General features: G+C 39.3%; 1 protein-coding gene across 1 annotated transcript in view; it reads right to left on the reverse strand.

Annotated features, from left to right (window-relative positions):
* Positions 1 to 7,178, reverse strand: part of oxr1a (oxidation resistance 1a) — a 169,876-nt gene extending 162,698 nt beyond the window's left edge. The window contains exon 1 of the mRNA XM_069702116.1: positions 7,072 to 7,178. The gene's annotated coding sequence lies outside the window, so the exon portion shown is untranslated. The remainder of the gene's footprint in view (positions 1 to 7,071) is intronic.
* Positions 7,179 to 8,854: the final 1,676 nt, after the last annotated feature.

Raw genomic sequence — 8,854 nt, forward strand, 5'->3', positions numbered from 1 at the left:
CGCCTCCATCGCAGGATGTTTGTCACGTGACCTGCTTCTGCTACGTGCCTGTTCTTCTCATGTCTAGACAATACCAGATGCATCAAAGACATGTTTTTCCTTGGTGGACAGACGAGTGTATTACAAGCTTTGTTGTGACACGTGGCAGAACATTTTGGGGCACAAGGATAGCCAAACATAGGGAGTAGTGTTGGTGGGGCTCTCAAACCATCACGACCCAATAATCAGCCCAGCAACTGTCCCAACCAAAAAGTATCCTCGGTTATCCTCAATTCCTTCACTTCTCAAACCCACATGTCTAACTGCATCTCCTGCACATTACATAAAGATGTGACATACTGTAGCTCTATTAGAAGTGGCACAGTCGATGAAAGGCTGGATGAAAAAAAATGAACCACTTACAGAAATATTGACGTGAGGGCCCAGCAACAAAGTCGCTCCTCACACCGGGGGAATGCTCTTCTCTTTTGTTTGCTTATAAAGTATAACATCATTCCAGTCAGCCACTGCACAACCCCTTGAGATTACATTATGCCAAGAAAAGTACTCAGAATCTCGTCTTCCGAGTTCACCGTTTACTGAAAATATACCTCTGCTTTCCTGGGCTGATCTATTTCTGTCTTTGAGTGTGCATGGAGGCTGCACGTGATGACGACAGTGGTGTAAATAAAAAGAGAAAACCTCAGCTTTCCAAGAGAGTTGCTTGCGGCAAGGTATCTATGAGAGCTAGAACACTGTCAGATTGAGTTAAAGACATGCACACAGTTGGGATGGGGACTGCTCTCTGCTGAGTCACTTCACTGTGTGATATTAGGCTGACAGAGACAAATGCCCATGAACTGTCAGTCAAAATTGACCCCATCCTATGGCTTTGATTCAATTAGCTTTCAAGCAGTGTCCCAAAGTGGAACCAAAGGCAATGTTCGCTCAGCTTAAGTGACGGGGCCAAATCAGATTTTAGTTTGCCGACAGCATCGCCTTCTTCCCATCAAGTTACGTGGCGCTGGTTTTGTGATGCATGTCATCTGGCTGTCACATCATCACTCCGTTGACAAGGCAGGAAACGCACTCAGAACACGCCCTCAATTTACCCTGACAGCTATTTGGATGATAAGTTTTGCCATTAAAGCAAAATTTGTAGATGCATCAGGAAACGTCGACCTGAGCAGCAGGTGATAAACTGCAGAGCAGAGGATTCATTGCTCTCAAACCAATTTGAGAGAAACAGATTTAATCACTCTATGAAACACACAAAGAGTGCCTCTGTCCTCATTTCTCCTACCCATACAATCACTGACATGGTTCACATGGCCGGCCCCGGTGCATCATGGGCCGATCAGGAAGGAGAGGGAAGAAGAGGGTGGTTTGTTGCTCTGCTCAAGGGAGGAGGAGACATGAGGGGTCATCGGGCTGGGTTCCTGTGGCTTAGCATGGCAAATCCTCTGTAATCCTCCAACCAGTCCCATGGTGCTGTTTACTGTATGTAGGTAAAGCTATTATGGACCCAGACCAAGCCCTCCCCACTGGCTTGTAAGCCACATGCTACGACTACTCCATGTTTGCCTCCGCCTATTGTTCACCTGTTCTTTTTTAAAAGAGGACTGCTTAGGATGTTTATCCTCCGTAAGTCTCTTTTGAGATTATCATCATTAGACGGTGGGATAACAGAGAACCACACAAAAAGAGATGCAAATCACAGAGACGGGCGAGAAAACAAATCAGCAGTCGGGGTATTTATATTTAACTGCAATAACACTGTACAATAGCTAACGTCTGGCCAAATCCATCCTACATCATTAACAGTTGCACTGTTTGTTTAATTCGTTGCACTGTTGTTTAATTTATTATTATTCTATTTTATTTGTGTAGAATGTGCATTTTTTTTTAATTTTTGATATTTAAGATGTTTAATACCTGTGTGTATTCTGTAATTTGTATTGCTTTTACCCTGTACATGCTGCTGCAGCAAAAAAAAAAAAAAGTTCTTTGCGGGATTAGTAAAGTATCTATCCATCTATCTAAATGAGGGAGGAGGCTGCTTTATGGCCTGTAGTCTGGTTGCGTGATCACTGTTTTCTTTACGATACAAAGTAAACTCATTGTGGATAACTGGAACCTTCTCTACATGCAAGCATAAGCAATTTCATAAAGCATCAAAGTGGCATAAAAGCTCTGCCCTGTTCGGGAATCTGGCGTCCATCTTTGTAAACAGTGTTTTAAAGCAGCGTATACCCACAAAGCAACATAATGGAAGAATGCATTTCTTGGAAGCATTAAAATGCATTTTCAGCTCCATTCTTGGAATTACATTACAACCGAAGGCCACAAATCACTGGGTCGCTGCCCTTGTCATTATCTAATTGCCTTGTTGGAGATTCAAGACCCTTCCTCCCTCCCTCAACACTGTATTCATCTCCATCTTTTTATGTTTCGCAAAACCAAACTTACCTATCATGCTAAAAAAAAAAAAAAAATCAACATTACCTAAAAACACAGCACACCCAGTGAAAGAAAAACAATTGCAAAAGCTAAAAGAAAAAAAAAACCCCAAAGCTGAGTAACTTCCTGCAACGGGCCGTTTTATTGTTGGCAGTAGGGCTGAATTTAGATCTACATGTGCTGCTTGCCAACTTCAGTAAGCATTTATTTCACTAAATCCCCGCTGGAAACTAATGAAATAATTTCAGGTGGAGCAGAACCAATTAGTCTGACTGATTGTCAGAGAATTTAATGGGAAAAAACATTCTGAACTGTTTTGGGAAACAAAGTTTTTCAAGCAAAAACGTTCCAAAATTCTTTGGTTGCCACATTTTCAGTGTTCGAATTTCATACTTTTCTCTCCGTTTTATATCACTGTAAACCAAATGTGTAAACGTCTGATGAGCTCCGTGTAATTGTAATTAGTATTTTGAAATGGGGTGGAGATCAAACAATTCATCAACTACAGTATTTGACAAAAATCTATACAACCCTGTTTTGGTCTACTGTAGAGCTGCAACATTAAGGAGATGAAGTGATTATTCAGTTGAAACAAGTGAGGTCTGTTTTGATAATGGATTAACTGTTTTGAGGAACCACCAAGATTAAAAAAAAAAAAAGAAATCACTGGTTCCAGGTTCTCACATGTTTTTGTTTTTTTGTATCCTTCTATAAACAGGAAGTTCAACATGTTTGGATTTTTAAGTGTTGGTCAAACGGATATTCCTAAATTTGTCACTGGAGACGTTGTGAGATGGTGCTGAGCATTTTTCACTCTTTTGACTTTCTATCGACCAAACAAATAATAATTTACCCAAGAAAATGACCTAAAGATCAATCAACACTGAAAACAATCATTAGTTTCAGCCCAACAGTATCCTCTACAACAGCATCAGTGATATCCAGGGACACAAATTGAGTTTTCTGCACTTTAAATATTCATGCCTTCTTAAATGCTGCTCCCAATTTATCCATTTGATGTTTGGCTAAAGATTTCACTTTCATTTTAATTAACAATTGTAGCATATGGAGCAAACTAGTTAGATAAACTGCACAGACTTTGAAAAATATTGTATCCAGCTGCTGAATCTGCCATGTATGGATTGTTTGTTAGTCATCTTTCACAAATCCAGTGAACTTTCCTGGCCTGTAAAACATTACACATATGAGACCAAGGAGCTAAAGGGTCCTTCTGAAGCCTGAACAAAGTGATTAACAGTGTCTACAGTTTGGTATTTTGGCTACTGATCAAAGGGAAAGTGATTTTGGTTGCAGACAAATCCTCTTTTACAGATTTACTATTTAAGATTTTCATTCTCACGTGGCACCATTGAGCCTCAAACGATTCCTTATTCTTTTTCATGGCAGCAACTTCTACAATAACTTCAAGTGGAGGTTTGAGCATGGATTAGCAGCAGCTCGTAACGGAGGCAGATTTAAGGCTCCGTCTGCACCGGTGTTGCTGCTCCCTGTGGTCTGTTTGATTCAAGAGCTCTCAGAGAATCACTGGAGAACCATATGAATTACAAATACAACTACAGTAAGAGGCTAACAAAAATGTCATGTTTACATCACAGCTCCAGGCTGTTGCTATTGTGTCGTCTGGTTTATTAGCACATGAGTGGAGAATTAGCACCACCAACTGTTTATCTTGAGGCGTATAACTTTTAAAGTTCAACATTTCGATGAGAATCTATCGACAACAACATCATGGATTAAGTTGCAAAGCCAAACACTATAGACAATTAATTTCCCCTTCTTCATAAGGTGCATTTGCATTATGATTAGGCTTATACAACATGTTAAAGAACAGAAAAAGACGATTACATCTTTAATCACAATTACTTTTATGACAATTGTCTTGTGGCAGCTTTAAGCATGAGCTCAGTTTAAAGGAGATTTGTCAAATCTACTGTGAAAGGAAGCGGCTCATTTTAAGAGTAGAAAACGGCAGCAGCTTAACACTCAAACTACTTCACAAAGTGTGTTTTCAGTAAACACTTTGCCTGGCAACGAGTCAGATCTGGTGTTAGTAATTCAGTGTTTGTCCGTATTCCTCAGGGTAGTGCCGAGGTTCTCAGCTCTACCTGAGATCTGTGTGTGTGTGTGTGTGTGTGTGTGTGTGTGTGTGTGTGTGTGTGTGTGTGTGTGTGTGTGTGTGTGTGTGTGTGTGTGTGCGTGCGTGCGTGTGTGTGTGCGTGCGTGCGTGCGTGTGTGTGTGTGTGCGTGTGTGTGCATTAATGAGCTTGCTGAGATAGATGAGATAGTTGCAGCTGTTGGAAAACCACACGACTTAAGAGCCTTCCACAGATGAGAGATATGAATTTTGAGGTGGCCATCTTGATAAACATCTAGCCTCGTCTTTTTCAGCCTCAGTTTATCGGTGCAAGAAAAAAAAAGAAGCATCAAAAGCATAAAAGCACTGTTTGATACGCTTGAAATACAGATGAGTGAATATTTTTATTAGAAGCCAACTAATTAAATGTGTCTTTTTCAAAAAAAAAAAAACATGTGTCTTTTTAAAAAAAAAAAAAACATGTATGTAATCATTTCTACTAAGTGAATATAGCTCATGAATCTCAATGCAGTAATCAATTGGTAACAGCAAGCATTCACTGATGATGGCAGGGTGAAGGATTAATCAAAGCCAGCAGGACCATGCATAATTTGATCATGAGAGTCATCTCTCAAAGTGTGTTTGCGTGTGCTTGCGTGCGTGCGTGCGTGCGTGTGTGTGTGTGTGTGTGTGTGTGTGTGTGTTTTTGTCACCCCCATCCTTTACTGTAGCAACATTTTTTCTAACGTGACAGATTTTCAACAAGTGGATTTTTACAACTAGTCCAAATTTCCTGCTGATAACATGAAGGTGGAAACAACTGAACAATATATATACTGGAGTCTTTATATGTTTAAAAATGTTGGAGGTAGAGCTGAAACTCGTCTATACATTTCGTACAGTGACCATTTCTTTTAATCGATTCAGTATTTAGTCAATGAAATGTCAAAAGAATTGGCAAGAAATACTCATCACAACTTCACAAAGGCAGAAATGAAGACATTAAATGTCCTGTTATGTTATGTTATGTTATGTTATGTTATGTTATGTTATGTTATGTTATGTTATGTTATGTTATGTTATGTTATGTTATGTTTGACCAGGCGTGTAAATACCCAGAAATATTAAGTGTACAATAATATGATTTAGAAAAGCAGGAAATATGTCATATAAGTGGCTGGGATTGATCTTTTAATATTTAAGCATGAAAATTGACTTTCCAAATAGTTGCTGATTATTTTTCTGTGGATTGACTACTTGATTAATGTCAAATTTTGAGTCACTTTAAAAGCAAAACACTGAATTACCAGCTTAGTTTTAGACTAGGAGGCTAGATATCAACAAAACAAGTGATTTAAATGCTTAGGCAATGGGCTGCAGAAAACTGATTGGCAATTTTGAATTTTTTTCCAACATTTGACAGACAATCAATCAAGAAATGACCTGGCAGACAAATCAACAGTGGAGTAGCTCCATTTAGAGTGCGGTTTTCCTTGGCAGCATTATTAGAAAAGGATTCAAATGAGCAGCACTTCGGCTCATTGCAATCACACAGAGAGACAATGTGAACAAATGAAACAAAACATCACAAAAAAACGAGTCAAATCTTTTTCAGGAGTTGCAACTCGTGACAACTCCTCTACCCCTTTGAAATCGACCTTCAGCATATCACCGACCTTGACCAAACAACATCAGTCAGTGTGTTTCTGTGTCTCTGCGAAGACTCGGGCCCTCTCTCTGGACTGATGTGTTTTATTAGGATGTATAATAGGAGCTTAAAACGGAGCCTGGACAACACACAGGCTTCCACCCATCTCACCCCAGAGACAGCTCATTCTGCACCTTATGGGACTATACCTTATTGCTTTATGCAATGCTATAATAGGCTTAGCTATGTTCTACTCTGCAGGGGGGGTAGGGGGGGAGAGGGGGGGAGTTTTGGCCAGACTCCGATGACTCACTTCATTAAGTCTGCCTTCCTAAGAGCTTTCTAGTTGCTGAGGAGTGAACTTCCCACACATCGACATTAACACTGACCTCAGATAACATTTCCTGGGGAGGAAATAAGGTAAACGGTTTTAATTTTTATTTTATTGTGGTTTTATTTGAGTTTATGGTATTTTTGTTATATTTCTTAACCTTGCATTATTCATCAATTGTTATTATTTTAATAGTTTTCCTGCAGGGAGACGGATTCATTCACTAAGATCCTAAAATGCTGTGGATGTGAGCGGCTCCTTGATATCGATATACAGTACCCCCAGTTAAAGTGCATAAAGAACAAGCAGTGGCGTTTTTAGGAAGAATGACAGTCACCCTTTCACCTGAATTTCACCTGGAAGCATCAAAAGACTCAGCATCCCCAAATAACTATTTTTAACCCATCCGGGCTCCTGAGCTGCGCCAGCTGCACGGAAACACAACACTTTGCAAACATTAAACCTTTATAAGGAAACGACTTATCCGGCTACGTGCAACTATAAGCCGGGTGAATCGTTTCGGAAATGACAAACAAGTCGCTGCACATCGGTACTTACTTTCAGAGAGGACAAAACGCGACGTGCCGCTTCGGATGCTCGCAAACACGCTGGGACGTAGTGGGAATGTTTCTTCATCAGGCGTGCACCTTAGCAGGAATGTACACAGAGGCAGACATGCAGAGTCATTTGACCTTCTCCCAATAGAAACTACCATCGGTGAGACGTAGGAGAGGGGAGGAGCGGAACATACCAAGCAGGCGTCCCATTCAGGCGGCGTTGGGAGGGGTGGGGGGGGGGGGTACTTTTCTCGATGCTGAATATGAACTTCTGTGACGCTGGGAGAATCCATATCTTTTATTTGAGTAAAACTGGTAACACACTAGTAACAATGGAGAAATAAACAAAAGAGAAGTATCAAATTAAACTAAACATTAAAAGTATTCCACCATATATTTTAGTTTGCATTGTCACTTTGTCCTTTGAAGTATTTAGAGTCCTTTAAATATATCATACCAAATTATATCTTCTTTTTTTATATATATATTATGACTTCAAAAAACAATAACAAAAAACAATCCAAATTCAAGCAGCTCCATAACTGTAAGGACAAACTGACCAACTTTGTGCTCTCTGTCCCCTTCATCAGGCCTTCAGCAAATTATTTTTTTTTACCTCAGCCTCATCCAAAATGTAAATTAGTGAATCAATAACAACCTTTTACAAATTAAAAAAATTCTCAACTCGCTATTCCCATTTAAATCTGTGGTCCTTCCTTTTCCTATACATCGACAAGATGGAGGTCATTCAGTGTTTCACACTTCATTTTTAGAGAGTGTTGAGTATACCTTCCAGGTATTTGATGTGCACTGCATGTGTCCATAGACTACTTGTCAGTGTGAACACACTCATGCACTCACAATAATTAGTGTTAGTATATAAGTACACCATTTGGAAGACAGCAACAGCATACTGCACTCGGAAATCTTCTCAAAATGGTGGTGGGTGGTGTTTTAAAAACAGACACTGCCTGGTTCAGCTACAGAGAGGTACCAGGGTGGAAAGGGTTAATGTTATATTTTGTTGAAATGGAGATTAAAATAGAGTTTTTTCGTAGCAGACATGGGGACAGCAGGGAAATCATATGGTGTATTAATGATGGCTGTACAGAGGTCCTGCTTTTGTGCATGTTGGTTCACTGTCATGACTTTCTGGGATACTTGATGGAACTGAGTCCATTTTAAATCCCAACTGTGCTTTCCCTGCAGTGACAAGTCCAAATGTCTGCCGTGGAAAAGGTTAATTATATTAATATATAGATAGTTTGAAATATAACAGTGTAACTAAATACATAAATTGAGCCTGTGCAAAGCAATTAGTTACTACAGCTGTCAGATAATTGTAGTGGAGCCAAAAATATCATATTTCTCTCCGCAATAAAGTGGAGAAAAAGTAAGACGAAGGCTATTAAAAAAGTAAATAATCTAAATTAGTTCAAAATGTACCGAGTTACTTACTGTCTACCACCGATAGATGCTAGATATCAGTTCTACTGCACCCTCAAAAATAAAATAAAAAATGCATACATTTTGATTGCGAATATAAAACGAATTCACATTTAGTTTACTGAATAGAGCAGCAATACAGCATTTTTACAGTTTTATAAAAATAAAGTATTTGGTGCAAAGACTATAACCGCAGAGCACACAAAGTTACCAGAAACTTGGTTTTCGTGGGCCTTTCAAACACACAGTGTATGTACTACATATTATACTAAAACAATATATCAGATACAACAATATATACTTATTCTATATTTGAGTCCCAAGAAGAAGTTAATGTG

Source organism: Brachyistius frenatus, unplaced genomic scaffold (genome assembly GCF_029030835.1).
Source record: "Brachyistius frenatus isolate BFR_SWC_R1_liver_20210118 unplaced genomic scaffold, ASM2903083v1 Contig_40, whole genome shotgun sequence".
Lineage (NCBI taxonomy): Eukaryota > Metazoa > Chordata > Actinopteri > Embiotocidae > Brachyistius > Brachyistius frenatus.